This window comes from Geotrypetes seraphini, chromosome 6 (genome assembly GCF_902459505.1).
Source record: "Geotrypetes seraphini chromosome 6, aGeoSer1.1, whole genome shotgun sequence".
Taxonomy (NCBI): Eukaryota; Metazoa; Chordata; class Amphibia; order Gymnophiona; family Dermophiidae; genus Geotrypetes; species Geotrypetes seraphini.
Genome location: NC_047089.1, coordinates 178281518 through 178300727, shown reverse-complemented (window position 1 = coordinate 178300727; position 19210 = coordinate 178281518).

Genomic DNA, 19210 nt, shown 5'->3' with positions numbered 1-19210 from the left:
GGAGCAGGCCTGCTCATTGACGCTACATGACGGCTGCTCCGAATATTTAAAGTACAAAGCCGGGAGGAGGTAGGGGGTGGAGTTGGGAGCTGGTGACGGGTCATGCTACAGGATTCTGCTGGGGCTAGGGTGGAGTTCCTACTCTCCCCCCCCCCCCCCAGCCAAACAGCGTTCCTTAGCGGAACCCTGCCATATTGTTTTATAGACACTGTAGCAGACCCCTACATGGAAAAATACTCATCTGATTGGTCCTGCAACCCCAATGAGCTCAAATATAATCAATTACAGAGGCTGTTTCTATGGATTGTACACAGCACTCTGGAAGTAAGATAGAAAAATAAAGTTTGTAAGAACAGCCTTACTGGGTCAGACCAATGTTCCATCTAGCCAAATAGCCAGTCTTCATTAGTACCTAGTAAAAACCCAAATATTTATTTATTTATTTATTTAGTCAAATTTCTAGCCCGTCCTCCCAGAAGAGCTCAGAATGGGTTACAAGTTTACATACACTGTAGAAGGTTTAGCAACAAGGCTACAACTTCATATACAGCAGATAAACAGAACAACAGATTAAAAGAATGAAGAGCAGTAGTAGAAATTCCTATGTACATGTTTTGGGTACTGAGCACAGTGTACTCTAATCTTTGTAATTTTTGATGGAGTAAAATATCGATCCAATTGTACCTGTTTGCTATTCAAGATTTTCTAGACTTCAATCATATCTCACCTCAGCCATCTCTTTTCCAAGTTGAAGAGCCCTAACTTTTTAGCCTTTCCTCATACGAGAGGAGTTCCACCCCCCTTTATCATCTTGGTCACTCTTCTTTCTAGTTCCTTTTTTAGTTCCACTATATCTTTTTTGAGATAAGGCAACCCGAATTGAACACAATACTCAAAGTGAGGTCGCACCATGGAGCGATACAGAAACATTATAACATTCTCAGTCTCGTTAACCAACCCTTTAAAAATAATTGCAAGTGACAAATATGTGTTTCTGGATCCAGTCCAGTTAGATTTTCTTAGAAAAAAACCTTTGCAGATAGTTTCTTAAATTATTATTTGTTTGCTGGAGAGTGTATTTGATGATTTAAAGAATGTGCCACATTTTTTAGCCTGCTAAGATGTTAATCTTTGTTACTTTCCTCTTTATTTTTAAGCTTTGGCACTCTCGGCCATTTAATGTGGACTTGATCATTGATATATTATTGCCTTTGACTTTATTTGATGAGCATTTATATGCTATGTTTGAATGGATATACTTGTGTTTCGTTATGTAAATATAACAAATCAATCAATCAATAAAAAAGAAATAATAATAATTTCTAGCATCTTGTTTGCTTTTTTTGGCCACTGCCACACATTAGGTGGAAGGTTTCAATGTATTGTCTACAATGACCCCCAGATCTTTTTCTTGGGTGCTATCCCACAAGTTGGACCCTAGCACCTGGAATTATTATTTGGATTATTCTTCCCAATGTACATCACTTTGCATTTGTTCACATTAAATTTCATCTGCCATTTGAATGCCCAGTCTTCCAATTTCCTAAGGTCTGCATGCAATTTTTCACAATCTGCATGAGTTTTAACAACTTTGAATAGTTTAGTGTCAGCAGCTTTGTGAAAAATCAGGTGTGGCTGGAAGACGGGAAGAAGGAGGCCTTTCCTCTAAGAACTTGTCCAAACCTTTATGTCCTTTATATGCCTGTAAATCATTTTGAAAATTGCCCTTATCATATTTTAGCAGAGGCTTTTCTAAAATCTATATATTTGAAAAAAAGGTTTCTAGCCCTAAATAAGCTTAGAATAAATCACTATGATCATATGACAGATCACTGCAAATTTGGAGTCACCAAAACTTTTCCCCAAGCAAGTGGCAGTAGGTGTAAGATACTTTTAAGGACTTTGGTATTTATGCTAATTTCTATTTTAGAAAAATCTTTAGAAGCTGAAATTGAAAATGTGTTATCCCTGCTTCCTCACTGTTTTACAGTGTTTTTGCAAATAATATTTGTGTGGTATAAACGGGTGTAGCAACCTCTGAGATTTCATTTTTACTAGGCTGTAATTTGAAAAACAGTTGTCTGGTGAGATTGGAAGCCTGTGGTTTATGCTGAAATCCCTGTGAGCATTCATGCTAGTGTTTATAATGGTTAAACATTTCCATGTTCACTGCTTATGCAACACTACCCTTCTGGCAAAATGTGGGGCTCTCATACTGTACCTGTCACATGATTTTCCAAACTGGTGCAGAAAAAAAATAATTGCTGTGTCTTCATGCTTTACTCTGAGGAAGTGGAGGCTGTCCTCTTTTCCATCTAGTTAAATAGAAACAACACTGGGACGCCATTAAAAAGCAGGCAGACAAGAAGGAAGAGAGTAACCTCTGCTAGGGTTACCGTATGGCTCCAGAAAAAGGAGGATGGATTGAGACATCCGGATTTTATTTTCATTGAAAGCTATGGAAATAAGGAGGACAGACTGAGACATCTGGGTTCAATTCCATTGAAAGCAATGGAAGTAAAACCCGGATGTCTCAATCCGTGCTCCTTTTTATGGAACCATATGGTAACCCTCACCTCATTCATTATAACTTCAGTCTCTTGTAGAGAGGATGAGGGTGTATTTCATTCTGTTTTTCATTTATTTCATGTTCTTAATAAAAACTGTTCTGTCTTTAATTTTGCAAGATTTAGGGATATGTTTTTTGAATGGTGTCTGTTTTAGTTTCAAAAGGCTGGATTCTGTAACCAACGTCCAAGTCAGTGGCCGCCTTAAAAACAACTGCCAGTCGCCTGTCAATAATTCAAGGGCGCCAGTTACAGAATTGCCCCTATTCAGTCAAGATAGGCAGCTGAAATGTAGGCCTGGAAAACCCTGGCCTACATTTCAGCTGCTTATCTTTGTGACTAGACTGCAGCAGTCATAAGCCAATCGCAGCAAGGGAATTTATCCTCAATCAGCTGAGCTGGCAGAGCTCCTTGAAGCCAAGAGGAGTCCCTGCTGCTCAGCTGATGGGGGAGGGGAATGCACCGGGGCCTTAGACACCTGGGCCACTAAGGAACTTAGGCCCCTTCCCGGTGCATCCTGGGATATACTGGGAGGGGCCTAAGACTCCCATTGGCCTCCTATGCGAGGGGCCTTAGACACCTGGACAAATCAGGACCTTAGGTCCCTCCCTGGTGCATCCCAGGATACACCGGGAAAAGGAAGGCTTGCCATTTTGGAAGAGGCGGGCCTGCTGGCATGAGGGAGTGGGCATCCCTCTTGCTGGCCATCTCCTAAGGGTATGGGGGAAGGGTGTCAGGGGATGTTGGGGTATGAGGGAGTGTCAGGGAATGTTGGATGGGAATGTTAGGGGATCGACGGGGCTGGCAGCAGGAGGGAGTGGGCATCCTTCATGCCAACTGGATGTGGGGGGTGGGGGGTGGGAGTGTCAGGAGTTTGCCTGATTGACGAGGCCAGCGGAAGGAGGGAGTAGGCAATCCCCCTTCCAACTGGATGTGGTGGGGAAGGTGTCGGGAGTGTCAGGGGTTTGGCTGATTGATGGGGCTGGCAGCAGGAGGGAGTGGGTATCCCTCCTGCCAGTTGGGGGGTGTTTGTCCACAGCAGCTGGCTCAGCTGATCACAGCAGGGGAATTCCCCCCTCTTCATCAGCTGAGCGGCAGGGACTCTCCAAAGCTATGTTCTGTAACCGGCATCCTCGAATGATTGACAGGCAATATGACTTGGGCGTCGGTTACAGAGTCAGATCCAGTTCGACTTTAGGGAGCTCTGCTGGCTCAGCTGATTGGGGATAAATTCCCCTGCCATGGTCTAGCGGCAAAGATAGGCAGCTGAAATGTAGTCCAGGGTTTTTCCAGGCCAACATTTCAGCTGCCTATCTTGGCATGAATCGCAGCTGGGTATCCAGTTTAGCCTGCCTAACACCACTTCTGACATTGGCCTTGCCTAGCATGGCATTCTGTGGCCTAAAGCAGATACCTAGCCACGATTCCAGTGACCTTTTCAGGTGCCTTTTATTTAGGCATAGTAGGCGCTTCAACACTGCCATTTCTGACAGCAATTTTCAATTACTTAGGCATAGGCAGGGTGCCTAGAGACACCTAAGTTTAGGTGCTTGTTATAGAATTTTCCCCAAAATGTGTCTTTCCCATTTTGGCTTCTTATCATTGCATACAAAGGGCCAGGGACAGATGTTAATTGACCTCTGTTATTCAAAAATCCATTGACTCCTTTCAGCTCTATTTCTCTTTCTTGCTTTCCTTATTTCACCTATCCTTCTGTCTGCTGCCTGGTTTTTGTGCCCCTTTCTTTGACTCAAATCCAATTACCCCATTATAGAATTTGTGAGAACAGATAAAACAGCTGTGTTTTAAAGTACTTTTATTGTTCCATAGTCATCTTTATGTTCAACTAATACTGGGGTTTATTTACTGTAAGCTGAATGTCTGGGTTACCATTAAATGCATTGTAAAGCGATTTTAATGAATGTTAAAAAGTTTGCATTAACATGAATAGTTATTTTTGTTTTAATATAAATTATGTGGTAAATTTTAAAATGAACATGTTAATATATATACAATAAAATCCACCTTAATGCTGCTATTGACACAAATCTTTAACTACATGTTAAAAATTGTGTAGTTAATATTTTATATTAAGGGCTCCTTTTACAAAGGTGCGTTAGGGCCTTTGAAAATTAATCCCCTTGTATTTTAGCATTTTTTAAAACTTATTGTTAAACATGTTGAGCTTCCTCTAGTTGAAGACCCAGTATATAAAGTTAAGTTTTAGTTTAGTTTAGTTTAGTTGGGGATGCAGAACCCAAGGTGAAAGGAGAGTTTGAATTGTATTTGGAAACAGATGGGAAGCCAATAAAGTGACTTTAGGAAAGGGATAATGTGAATATAGCAGCTCTCCTGTGGTCCTTTTTTACTAAGGTGCGCTCACCGATTAGCGTACATTAATTGATTTAGTGTGCATGTTAGTCCACGGACGTGTTTAGTGCAATTATAAAGAAATCTATAGACAGTGTAAACATATCAACACAGAAGAAAGAACTAGTGGGTACATTGGCAGAATTCGTGATTTGTCAAAATTACTTTCAGTTTATAGATAGGTTCTTCATTCAGACTAAAGGAGTGGCGATGGGGGCCACAGTGGCCCCTTCAGTCGCCTGCCTCTATATGTCTGAATACGAAGAAAAATATGTGTATACATCTAGGTGGTTTAACAGAGTAGGTTTCTGGAGAAGATACATAGACGACATCTTTTTTACGTGGAATGGGGAACGTCACGAGTTGGAGGAATTCCTTAAGGAATTAAATGAAGTGGATCTTAACATTTCTCTCACTCATGAAGTGAGTTCCAATAAGGTATCTTTTTTGGACATTCAGGTAGTTAAATCCCAGTTTGATTCTCAGGTACATTTTGACACTACATTGTATCGGAAGCCCTCCGACCGTAACACACTCCTCCATTACCACAGCTACCATCCCAAGCCTCTCCGGGATAGTATACCGGTGGGGCAATTTTTGAGACTGAGAAGGATATGCTCTGACGAAGGGGATTTCCATCAGCAGGCCACACTATTATATGCAAAGTTTATAGAACGCGGCTACCCATCCAGGGTGGTCAAAGCAGCATGGAAAAGAGCCCGCAATTGTCAGCGGGAATGGTTATTTCATACAAAGGAGAAAGAGAAAAGTGGGGCCCTAGTATGTGTATTACCTTATTCTAGTAGGAGTCAACAACTTAGACAAATCATTCTAAAGCACTGGTCAGTATTGCAGGTACATGAAAGCATGAACCAATTTCCATTGTTCGCTTACACTCGAGGCCGTAATCTGGGCCAAATTCTTAAACAGCAAGCCCCCGGTCAACAGAATTATGGGGGTCCTCATGTAAGCTGTGCCCATTGTGTATATTGCTCTCATGTCCTCAATACTGACCAAGTACTCATTCCTCAATCAGGAGGCAAGAAATTCTACTTAAGAACTAATACTAATTGTCTGTCCACGGCAGTGGTGTATTGTATAATATGCCCCTGTGGGCTTTATTATATCGGACACACTCGGCGGGCCATTAAAACTCGAATCGCCGAACATCTAAGTAATATTAGATGTAATCGTGTGTCGGCTCCTCTTGTGAACCATTGGCTTGAACAGCAGCATTCAATTGAAGATGTCAAATATACAGTGATAGTTAGGACACATAAAAAAACAGGGGATGTGACTCAGTGTCTACTATATTTGGAACAAAAATTCATCTTCCAGTGGCATACTTTGACCCCAAAAGGGTTAAATAACGAAATCGAATGGTTCCATTTATAGAAGGAGCAGGGTTTTGGTTAAATTGTAGTGACGTCAGTATGACGTAATTGAAGGGGAGGAGTATATAAAGTGGGCCTGCTGATGGAAATTCGTCGTCAAAAGCTCTAGTGTCTGTGAGTAGTGTGGAGTGCGTTATGCCGGTAGGTCCGAGTGTGAATGGTATGGCAGTTAATTGTGATTATTGTGTAAAATTATAGTAGTGGTAACTGAAGTGTTTTAGTGTTAATGTGGTTGTTTTACATTCATAGTACCCCTCCTGAAGAAGCCAGTTGGCGAAACCTGGGTAGGGGGGTCGGCAATTGTATTGAATGCAGTCACTTGAATAAAAAGGAACCCGGAGCAGCTATATCGATTACCCACTCCATTCAAAGCTAAGTTGGTTTTGTTTTACCATCTTTGTGCAGTTATTTAGCTGTTGTATGGAGGGTGAGACTGTGAACAACGATGATGGTCTCTTTAACAGCTGCTCCGTGAATTTTTCACTGAGACCTCAGCTGTGGGTCTGAGTGTTCACTAAATAACTTCAGTTACTTGATTGATTGATATGATATTGTTTTGAATAACAAAGTGAGTTAGTAGAACATATTTAAGTATATCACTTTGGATAATTAAATTCCCTTGAGGTATAAGAGATCATATTTCTATAACCATAAAGTTCTATGACATCACAATGCAGGTATAAAGAGCCTTAGCCTATAGGAAGAGGAGATGCAAATGTTAAGAGCCTTAGCCAATAAGGAGAGGAGGAGATAGTGGATGCTCTTGTTGGACCATTTGACCATCTGCCATCATGTTCTTCCCATAGTTATAGAATTATTTCCACAATGCTGCAATCCATCTGCAATATTTAGATATAGAATGAGGCATAAACTCAACCAGTCGGATGATGCAAAATGAAGACGAGGAAAGCCAAAGCCAGAGAAGAAATTAGAAAAGCATGGGCTAACACATAAAATTCCTGAGATACAACGATCAATATAAAACCTGAGACTGGCCAGGCTCTTAAACAAGCATAAGATATAAATGGGCCGAGTAGATGGGTTCGTCAGACCTTACCCTCTATCATTTTCTATGCATCAGTGATTTTTCAGATAAAAAGCTGGGACGTGATTGCAATTGACAATTTTTTTTTTTTTTTTTAATTTTGTCAGTTTTCAAATGTTGTACTGATGTGATATTACAGTTTAACATAACCATCTGTCATGTCGTTGCCAGCTCGCTGATTCTGCTCTCAGCAATGATTAGTAATGAATTGGTGGTGTAGTTCGGTGATGCCTGCAGTACAACATGCTAATAACTGAAATGATGTGGTGGGCTATGCTGGATCTTACTTTCAATGAAACACACTTTGGGCTCCCCCCCCCCCCCCCATAGGGCCAGTGACCTGGATGCAGTCTGGTATGTGAATCAGTTTTGACCAGCTCTGTGAGCTACAGTGTTGAAAAGTTCAGATTTTCCTGGTTGGCTCTTGAAGCTACTCAGACAAACCTACTGAATCTCTACCTCTAATATTCCCGCTTTGACTTTGTCTCTGCTTTGCTAGCCATGTATTAGTAAAATGTTGTGCCCATCATGGATTATTACCTAACCAATAAATTAAGGGGGAGAGACTCACAGGATATGGAGCATAATTAACCATGCCTTTACCTTTGAAATCACTTTTATCAATGCCTTACAGTCCTGGAATTTTTCTTCTTTGCTTAATGTACTACATTAATTTAGCCATTGAAGAGACCATTTGCTCATTGATCAGAAAGAATAAACATGTCCACAGCGGCAGATCCCAGATTCTACAAAGGTCATTCAGATTCGGGCATGAATCCCAGATCTACTTGCAAACAAATTAGTTATTTAACTATTAAGAATCAATTATTGACATTAATTGGCACTAATTAGGACTTACTCACAGATGTGCCTATGTGCTATTCAATAACACTGTGTTTCTAAATTGTCTCGCATTCACCTCAAAAGGGGGCGTGGCCAAGAGAGGAGCATGTTACAGAAAAGGGTCATTTATGTGCTCAAATGCCATCAGTTGTGTACCACAGCATTTATACTAGGTTTTAGTAGGTGTAAGTCCTCACATCGAAATTTGGGCATTGCCGGATTTACCAATAGGCCCAGTAGGCATATGCCTAGGGCCAAAATGGTCAGGGGGGTCCGATGAAGGAGGGCATCAACATTGTTTTTTTCCAAACAGCGATGGGACCCTCCGATGCTGCGATGGGATCAGCAAAGCAGCTCCCCCCTGATCGGCAACGTGGGCCCCCCCAATTGGCAATGCGGCCCCCCATGACAGAAAGTAAGACAAGCAAGCAACGTGGGTAAGAAAGGCAATGAGAACTGTAATTTTGCAAGTGGTGCTGCTTGCCCAAAGCTTCCCTCTGACACAGCTTCTTGTTTCTGCTCGAGCGCGTCAGAGGGAAGCTTTGGGAAAGCAGCGCTGCTTGCAAAATTAAAGTTCCTGTTGCCTTTCTTACCTGCGTTGCTTGCTTGTCATATTTTCTGTCGATGTAGAGGAGGAGGTCCGTTGCTGATCGGTCCGTCGATGGGGGGGGGGGGCCATGTTGCCGATCGATGCTTGGGGGGGCGTCACCGTTCTAAAAAAAAAAAACAACAACAAATTCAGAGTGAAAGGGAGAGAGAAAAGGGGGCAAGGCAGAGCAGGGCAGATGATAGATGTGGAAAGAAAGTAGGGCAGATGATGGAAGTGGGGAGAACTTGTGCCCAGCCTTCACCTCCTCACCACTGCTACTGCTTTCCCACATGCTGGATGGGGGGAAGAAAATAGTGAGATAGTGGAGGGGTGAAGGAAAGGGGTGGCAACCTGTGAGTAGATACAGTGAAAAGAGGGAAACTGAGGTCTGAATAGTAAGAAATAATTTAATTTAGACAGAGACAGAAAATAGAGAAGGAAGGCCAGAGAAGAAAAGGAAAGAAAGAGGAGAGAGATGCCACAGAAAGGGGAAGGGCACAGAGATATCAGATCCCAAGTGAAGGAAATGAGAAGAGAGAGAGATGCTAAAAACCATGGGGGGAGGGGGAGGGAAGGAGAGAGGGAAGGAGAGAGATGCCAGACTATGAGGGGAACAGAGGGAAGGTGATGGATGCCAGACCAAGGGGTGGGGGGGGGGAGGGGGCAGGAGCATAGATGGCAGAGGGAGACAGACATTTTCTGGAAGGGGCAGACAGTGGATGGAAGGAAGAGAATGACTAGAAGATGAGGAAAGCAGAAACCACATGACAAAGGTAGAAAAAAATTATAGTTTTTATTTTTTTGCTTTAGGATAAAGTAGTATTGTAACTGTGTTGATAAATGTTTAGAAATAGAAATAGTGATCCTTTTACTGGACTAATTTTTATATATTTTTGATTAACTTTCAGAGACCAAATTCTTCCTCAGGTCAGGACAGGATACTGTAACAGCAGTATACTTTACTGACCTAAGGAAAGAGTTTTTGACCTCTGAAAGCTAATTTAAAAAATGTATTAGTTCAATAAAATGGTATCACTTGTTTCATTTTTTCTTTATTTTTATTTGTTAATTTGTAAAGTGATTTGTTATTTCTCTTTTTTCAAATTTACATCTGCTATCTTTATATTTTGTTCAATATTGGGGGATATGCACCATTGTTTCTTCACCCCTTAATCTGTACCGTTCCTTCGGTTTGTAGCACAAGCCAGCATGCTGAATGCTCTGCACTGCTCCGATAGTCATAGAATTCTTATGATCGTCAGAACAGCGCAGAACATTCAGCCCGCCAGCAGGCGCTAAAAACCTCTTCCATGCTTTTGTAAAAAAAAGGGGTTTAGTTTGTGGGTGGGGCGGGGGCGGGGCTAGGGGGCCCAGTGTACTCGTGTGCCTAGGGGCCCTCGAAAAATTAATCCTGCCCTGAATTTGGGTGCAAGAATCCATGCTTAGTGCTATTCTACAAAGGTTGCTTAATACTCAGCGGCCTTTATAGTGTTAGAAGATCTGTTTATAGTTTATATAATAGAGAGGTGCTTGGGAATTAAGTTTGACTTTTATTTGGTTCAAATTAATGTTAATTAATCTGTGTTACCAATCTTAAAGTCAGTTTAAAGAAATATGTAGAAATATCAATCCCTGTGTCTTAGTAAAATGCTATGTTTAATGTTTCCTCACAGAGTCAATACCACATATTTACTCTAGCTTACCCCCTATTTGGTGAATGGAATTAAACTTTACTAGATGCTGCCAGGCTAGTTATGCTCTAAAAAGAACCCAATTTAAAACAAAATTTCACTGTAGAAGCATCTCTGATGTTAGCTCAGTTTGAATAGAAATGTTTCTTCTCTGCCCTCGGAGAGATCCTTGCTCCCCCACTGCTTGGCACATCTCTCCAGTCCCTTTGCTGGGCTAGAAGCCTCTAATTCTCTCTCACATTCTTTCATGTTCCTACTCTCTCATTCTGACTTTCACTTTCCCATACTGAAAGGAGTAATTGTAAGAGCGACAGAGTAAGCATTGGGGGGCAGGGCTAAGGCCATATATTGAGGCGGGGCTGGGGTGTAATAGGGTTGGACTGGGTGGAACTGGGCAGGCCTAGAGGGGCAGGTCTAGGGGGGGTCTGGATTTTACTAAAGTAAAATCTGGTAACCCTATGCACAACCCACTCTCTATAGGCCCATCAAAGGGGAGTCTCAGCAGACCTGCCCTCTAATGACCTTCATGGGCAGGCAGAATTGTCCAAGATCACTGTGACCCTACTGACCTTGTACCACGGTTCTTCTGTCCCATGATCTCATCTAAAAGAAATAGTCCAGCTTCACGTTGCAATGTTCTTTAGTACACTAGTTTGAATCAATAATGCTGACAGCTTAATTCTCTTAAAAAAAATACAGTGCAGGCCTGGTCTGGACAGCTCTGTAGCAAAGCCTAATTTGATCTAACTTCCCTATAATCTACAGGCCCCAAATCACCCCATAATTATCCATAACAGTAGAATTGGCAGCACAGATCTTCCCAGCACCTATCTTTGGGTGCCATTTTAAGAATTCACCCAGTACATATTATTGTGCTGAAGTAGTTTTGAGAGTTGCTGTTTAACACACCAGATAATCAGAGATACCTGCCAAAGCTTGAGAGAGATGGAGTTGATGGCCTTTTCAAGAAGATGGATTTAAAAAATGAAAAGGAATGGATCTTTGGCTTCTATTTTTCCCTGTTCTCTGCATGCCTTTCCTGCTGCCTCCAAAACAAATATATTTTAGGCAGAATCAAGCAAATTTTGTATATAATGTTCTAATAAGGATTTGCATTTATCTTCATCATGGTAGATACAAAACAAAGAGCATGCTTAGTTTTTCTCCTATTCTGCAGCCATGAAGGGGAAAAATACCTTGGCAAATCAGGCTGATAAGATGACAATTTGCAAAGCCTTCATCCAGGCAGATTCATTATTTACCTGGATAAATATCTTTGGCTGAAAATTGTTCTCTTCAGCCTTTACAGTGTATATACTTTTCATCAGGTTAAAAGAGGCATTCCCTGGCAGGAGGAAGGGAGTAGGATGGAGTAACAAATTAAAACATTATGCAAATGATTACTCGTAATTGGAAGAATTGGGATCACCTTAGTTTTCCTTTTTGGTGGGCGAGCTTAAGTTTAACTTATAAATATGAGAAAATGAATGCAGACATGCTGGGACATAATAAGATATTCAAATTAGTTTGGGGTCCAATGACGTCTTTTGTAGATTTGCTATAGTTGTCCTTTAGCTTTATTTTCCGTTGTATTTCACCCACACATCCAGGGGGGGGGGGGGTTGGGAGCGGGAGGGGGGTATATCTTTTGTTTTGGTATTATTCCTGATGGTAATGATGGTTGGGGGAGGGAATTTTTATCTTTTGTATAGATACTGATTGATTATAAGTGCTTGGTTGATTATCATTATTTGTATATAAATTGTATTGCACTTTTTATTGGCATTAAAAACTAAATAAAATTTTTTAAAAAACCGAAACATTATGCATACATTCCATTTTCAAATGTACCTGTGTTGTTTTATATCTATTTTACTGTCCTCACTCAAATTCCTGGGTGATTCTAGTACTAATACAGTTCAGTTGATAGTCTTTAAAGGAATATAATGCTAATACAGTGGAACCTCGGTTTGTGAGTAACCCGGTTTGTGAGTGTTTTGCAAGACGAGCAAAACATTCAGCAAACTTTTGACTCGCAAACCGAGCACTGCCCTGATAAACGGGCACTTACAGACCAGAAGCGCTGCTACGGGGGATTTCTCTTCCGTCTTCCGGCCAGCCTACCACGTCGGGTGCCTTCTGCAGGTTGGAGGAGCTCTGTCTGGGCCTGCGCGGCTGGGTGCTGTCCCACCTGCGCTTTGCGTGTGACACGCACAGCATTAATCATCGGCGTTGTGTGTGTCGTGCGCAGCGTGTGGGTGGGGCGGTGCTCATCTGCGTGGGCTCGGGTGGGGGCTCTCCAGCATGCGAGGGGCATCCGACGTGGAGGGCTGGCTGGTGGATGGAGGAAGCATCCCTTTGAAGTGGCACTGTGGGGTTCTTCTTCAGATGACGGACTGAGGAGGCGGATGGAGGAGACGGCGCTGCGGCACCTGGCACCCGACAGGTACAGACCCCAGGTTCTGGAACGAATTGTTGCTGTTGCCACTATTTTCTATGGGGAACTTTGCTTTGATAAATGAGCATTTTGGATTACGAGCATGCTCCTGGAACGGATTATGCTCGTAATCCAAGGTACCACTGTAATGTACTCACTAGAAGATAATTTAAAATTGAATTTTCACATGTAAATCATATTTTACATGTATAAAAGGCCTCATAAAATTGTCCCACAAGTAACACACATAAAAGCATGCACAATGGTGGGAGATGCATGGAACAGTCTCCCGAAAGAGGTGGTGGAGACAGAGACTGTGTTTGAATTCAAGAAAGTGTGGGATCTCAGAGAGAAGAAGACTGGATGGGTCATTTGACCTTTATCTGCCATCATGTTTCTGTGCCAACATGGCTTATAAAATTACCCTACCTGTATGTGGAGATGTTCAAGGTATAATTTTGATGGAGCCTAGGTGTAATCAAGTATATAAAGTATACAGGGCTGCATCTATGATGCTGCCTGTATTTAGATATAAATTCACTCCAAGACCTACCAAACTTCAAATCACTTTATAAGTCCCAACTTTAGAATTTCTGTGAGCTCATAAATCAACGCTTCACAGGCGCCATATGGTAAAAGAAAAACTTTCACAACTTACTCATGGCACAAACTTATTGACACATAGAAATGGCAACAATGTCACACAGAATTGAATCTTTAAAAAGTAACAACGTTTCAAAGTTTCAACAAAAATGAAATTGATAACACTTAGCTTTTGCTGGTCTGAAACCCGGCTTTAACGCAAGCCCTGTTTCGCAATAGCTGTTTCCAAAAAAAACAAAAAAACCGAGCAGCAAACATTTATAAGCCAAAGGACCTGAAACCCTTGAGGCTGAGAGCTTCCAGACTGCTAGGACAAACCTTTGAGAATTTTTGAAAACAGATGCCCGTACTGTATTTCTGACGCCCATACTTCTGGTACTGTATTTAGACACAAACATTACGCCAGAGCATTACTGACCAGAGCCATACCATAATCCAGGCTAGTTTCAGAGCTGTGGCAACAGCAACAAATGTATTTTTAAGATTCAGCAAGGCCTAGTGTTCTAGACCGGTGTTATGGGTCATGCGTTGATATACTGTCTTTATAGGTTCATAGACAACGGCGCGAAAGACAAAAGCGCGCGCAAACAATTTTGTTGGGGAACCCCCCCAGTTTACTTAATAGGCATCGCGCCGGCGTTATGGGGGGTTTGGGGGGTTGTAACCCTCCACATTTTACTGTAAACTGAACTTTTTCCCTAAAAACAGGGAAAAAGTGAAGTTTTCAGTAAAATGTGGGGGGTTACAACCCCCCCCACCCCCCACAATGCCCCCACAACGCGGCGCGATGTCTATTAAGTAAAGTGGGGGGGTTCCCCCCCACGCCCCCCCCCCTTCGGAGCACTAAAAACAGTAATTTAGAGTGGCGCGGCGGCGTGCGCTGTGCTCAATTGTCTGGGCGCACCTTTGTCCCGGCACGCTTTTGACCTGACACTGTCTTTATATGGTAAACACAAAACAGATCCTTTCTCTGTCCCTAGTGAGCAAAGTATGTGTGTGGGGTGGAGACAGAGTTCAGTGACTTGCCCAGGGTCACAAGAAGCTACAGTGAGAATTAAACTGGTTCTCGGCCCATTGGACTAACCATCAGATGACTCCTTTCCCCACATGTATGACAGGAGGGGATAGAGCATGCTAGGGTCTGATTAGGGCAAGGATTTCAGGGCCAATGCTGAACCTTGGGCATTGATTTGCAGATGCTACCACTGCTGTGGGATCGAGGGGAGGTAAGAGGGGATTGAGAGAAAGTGAGAAGGGTAACGCGACTCCTATCGTCTATAGACTTTTGGAAGGAAAACCTGGCCCTTGAAGTTGAAGGTTTCCTGAGGCTATTTTATATAGGCACAAGCGGCTGCACATTAGACAGTTTGTAGAAGTAGGTACTGAGGCAAGTAGGTCAGTGCTTCTCAAATTTCACCAGTATTTTAGATCAGAATTTACCAACACAATGCCTGTTCTGAAATACAGAAGTGGACAATTATATGCCCAGTATGCACATCCATTTTAATAATAATAATAATAACAACAACTTTATTTTGTATACTGCAATACCACAAGCAGTTCAGAGCGGTTTACAGAGGAAGAGACTGTACATATACAGCGATGTTACAGGAAGTATTGTCAAGTACATTGAGATAAATATCAATTATATTAGTGGGCTGAGCGAGGTTGGGTATAACCGGAAATATGTCAGAGATACAGCAGGTATATCAGTGATGTAACGGGGGGTCGGGGGGGGGGGGGGAGGGATCAGAGAAATTTATCAAAGAGGTAGGTTTTTATTGATTTCCTGAAGGATTGGTAGGAGGGTGCACTTGAAATGAGGGTGGTTAGACATTTATTCCATTTGCCAGCTTGGAATGATAGTCTTCTATCGAGGAATCTCTTGTGGACACAGCCCTTTAGGGAGGGGAAGGCAAACAGGTAGGCACTACCTGTTTAGGAAAATAAACAAATTTAGTAGTAAATGTCAGCAGATAAATACCTGTACGGTCCATTCAGTTTGCCCAACTAGAACAGAACCACATCCAGCACTTCTCCATGATTAAACATTGGCATTATTAAAAGGATAGCAGGCAACTTGCCTTGCCAAACTCAAATGGCAGTTATATGATGCAATCTTGGAACGTAATTCTGTGATACTGTTGCTTTCAGTCCTAAAAATGTTCCCTTCCCCACCACTGACTAGGATAATTTATTCGCTAATATCAACTTTATTATTTTACCTCCCCCACCCCCATAGAGATAGGCGGCACCTGCAATCATAGCCCATGCCAGTGGTTCCCAAACCTGTTCTGGGGAAACCTCTCTTTCTCCCTCTCCCCCCCTTCCCCCCCCCCCTGAGACAGTCATATTTTCAGGATGTCTGCAGTTAAAATTTCTCTCATGCATATTTTGTTGGATAGTCAGAAAACCTGACTGGCTGGGGTATCCCTAGGACAAGCATGGGATCCACTAGCCTTTGCTTTGAATGTGACATGATTATACATATACCCCCCTCTTTTTCTAAGGTGCACTATGCTTTTTAGCGCATGATAAATATTAGCACACGCTAATCAGAAGCTAAATGCTAACATGTGCATGTTATCCTATGGACGTATTAGTAGTTAGCGTATGCATTGATTTAGTGTGCGCTAAATACGCGCTAAAATGCTTAGCACACCTTAGTAAAAGAGGGCCTTAATTTATATCTCTCTGCCAATTTTGGGGCACAGACTATACAAATTTGCCCAGCGCAAGTTCTTTTTCCCACCTGCTGGAGTTGCTGTTGAAGTTCACTCTATTCTTGATCTGATTTTGCCATTTATGGAACCCAAACCATAGAAGTCTGCTCGCCATTGGTCTTATTTGTCAACCTCTGGCGCTACTGTCAAAGTTCACTCCAATTATTATGAGGTCATTTAAGTTTTATTTAAATTTGATAACATTTTTTCTGTATGGGATCCTCTGTATTTTTTTCCCATGCACTCTGTCACAATTTTTGTCTCCACCACTTCCTCCAGGAGGACATTCCAGAAATCCATCACTATTTCTGTGAAAAAAAGCATTTCTTGATGTTGCTCCGAAGTTTACCACTCTGTAACCTCAACTCATGAACTCTAGTTCTACCACTTCCCCACTTCTGGTTGCATATTAATACCTTTTAAATATTTCAAACCTCTGTATTTAGTCAAGCATATGGATTTAGTTAAGGAAAATCTTGCCTCACCAATTTACAACATTTCACTGAAGGGGGTGAATGAACATGTGGATAAAGGTGAGCTGTTCAATATTGTGCATCTCAATTTTCAAAAGTCATTTTACAAGGTATCTCATGAAAGACTTATGAGGAAATTAGAAAGTCATGGGATAGGAGACAATATCCTATTATGGATTAAGAGCTGGATGGTAGATAGAAAACAGAGAATAGGGTTAAATGGTCAATATTCTCAGTATGGAGTTATAGTACTTCAGGAGGTAACGGGGAAGACAATTAGTTGGATACAGAAGCACGACATAGAGAGATAAGTGGTGAAGTTCATCTTGTACATTTCAAGCTGGCACATGTATGCAGTTCTAGTACACAAACGGGATGTGATTTTATGGTCGCTCCCAAACACAGCTGTTAATGTAGGACCATTTGAGTTTGGCTTTGGTGAGCAGTAGAAGTCTGGCTCTCAAGTATTAAGGTTTGAATGGATTTTGATATTTTAACTCATCAAACAAAACAAATTAAAGAAACAGAGAGAAAAAAAGAAAAAAAGATTTGAGGAATGGATGGAGGAGTATTTTTTTTATTTAATGCCGATGAGGTAGATCTAAATAATGCTTATATGTATGCTGAAAAGCAATGACAGGCACAAGTCTGAGGCTTTCCCTCCCCACCTCCCCCCTTTATAAGATCCTCACATCTTTATGCATATTCATTCATTTCCATAGAAAATGGTTGAGCCACACATAAGTTAAAAAGAATATATATAATTCATTCCGTTCTAGGGAACAAGAAAATTTGTTTCAAGGGTATTGGAGTTTTGAATAATTTGTCCCTTGAGTTTGTGATTGTGGCGTCTTTAAATAGTGGTTTCCCCAGGAGTCTGTGCTGGGACTGCTGCTTTTTAGCATATTTAGCAATGATCTAGAGATAGGAATAACTAGTGAGATAATTAAATTTGCTGATGACACAAAGTTCAAAGTTGTTAAATATTTGAGGCAAACTCTCTTTGTTGGAATAGGAGATCTTTTATTTTAGCTTATATATTTTCCTATTAGATTTTTGTTGTGTTGCCTTTGTAGTTGGCAACATATGCATATAGGCCCAAATTCTGTAACCAGCGCCTAAAATTAGGCACCTATTTTGGATGCGCTCAACTAGATAGGCGCCTATCTAAATTGAATAACAAGTTCAAATAAGCTTTTTAATCAACACTGATTGAAACATAGGCGCCTGTCAAGAAAGTGCAATTCTGTAACAAGGCGCCTCTATAAATTTAGGCGGGCTTCAAAAAAATAGGCTCTATGCATGTTAGGCGTGGGCGTGGCTACATGTTAGGCATGGGCGTGGCTACATGTTAGGCATGGGCGTGGCTACATGTTAGGTGCCTTGTTGCAGAACCACTGCTCTTAAGTGTGTTTAAGCGCTCATCTAGGTGCCTAACTTTTAGTTGTGCCTAGAGCTGGCCTATTTCTTGGGCGCCTCCAAAATAGGTTCCGCTCAGCGTGATTCATTAAACAGCACCCGATTTTACTTGAATCATGCATGTGCCTAATTAGGTGCCTAATTTTTGTGTGCTTCTTATAGAATTTGCCCTATAATGTATATGAGGGGGTTTCTGAAAAGTTCTCAGCCCAACCAACCAACTCCCTAAATTCTGAGCATTTTTTTTGCCACGGTAGCTTGAAAAGAGTGTTATCATTTCAATTTTCAGAAATTAAATTCTATGTTTTGACATTGTTTCAGATCATTGATTGAACCAAATCCATGTCATTCTCTTCTTGGTTGGGCTGAGAACTTTTCAGTACCCCCCCCTCATATGTTAAGATACCTGATTCATTTGCATGTTTCTATGAAATCTGCACAAAGATTGTGCCTCTCTCCATATAGATTTCATCAGGGTTTTTTTTTACCATGTCTTGCGTACATGTATTTTGCAATAAAATATTATTATGACAGCTCTTCAACTCAGCATTTTCCATAACCATTTTCTATCTCCAATAGTGGTGAGAATAGAGGCCCCTTTTATAAAGCTGTGGTAGTGATCCTGCCGTGGTAGATGCGCTGAAGCCCATAGAAACTGAATAGGCTTCAGTGCATTTATCATGGCAGCATCAGTACTGCAGCTTTGTAAACGGGGTCCTAGGTCAGAAATACTTGACACATCACCTTTAGCCCCCACCAAAAAAAAGAGATATACAGTATTTCTTATAGCTCATTTCCAGGCAAAAGTGATGGTTTTCTCAAGTCTACTTTGCTGATAATTTGTCATGGACATTTTCTTCTAGGAAGTTTAACATATTAACACCAGAAATAGACAGAAGAAAAATATAAATTTAGTGTTGCTTCTGTTTAGGAGATAAATCTGTCAAACAGTACAGTTTTAATTACTCTCCGAAAGGCGCCGTAGGTCTCCTAGACGCACAAGATCCTTCTGCAAATCCCCACAACCTTCTGCTAGTTCAAACAAATCTGAATAAT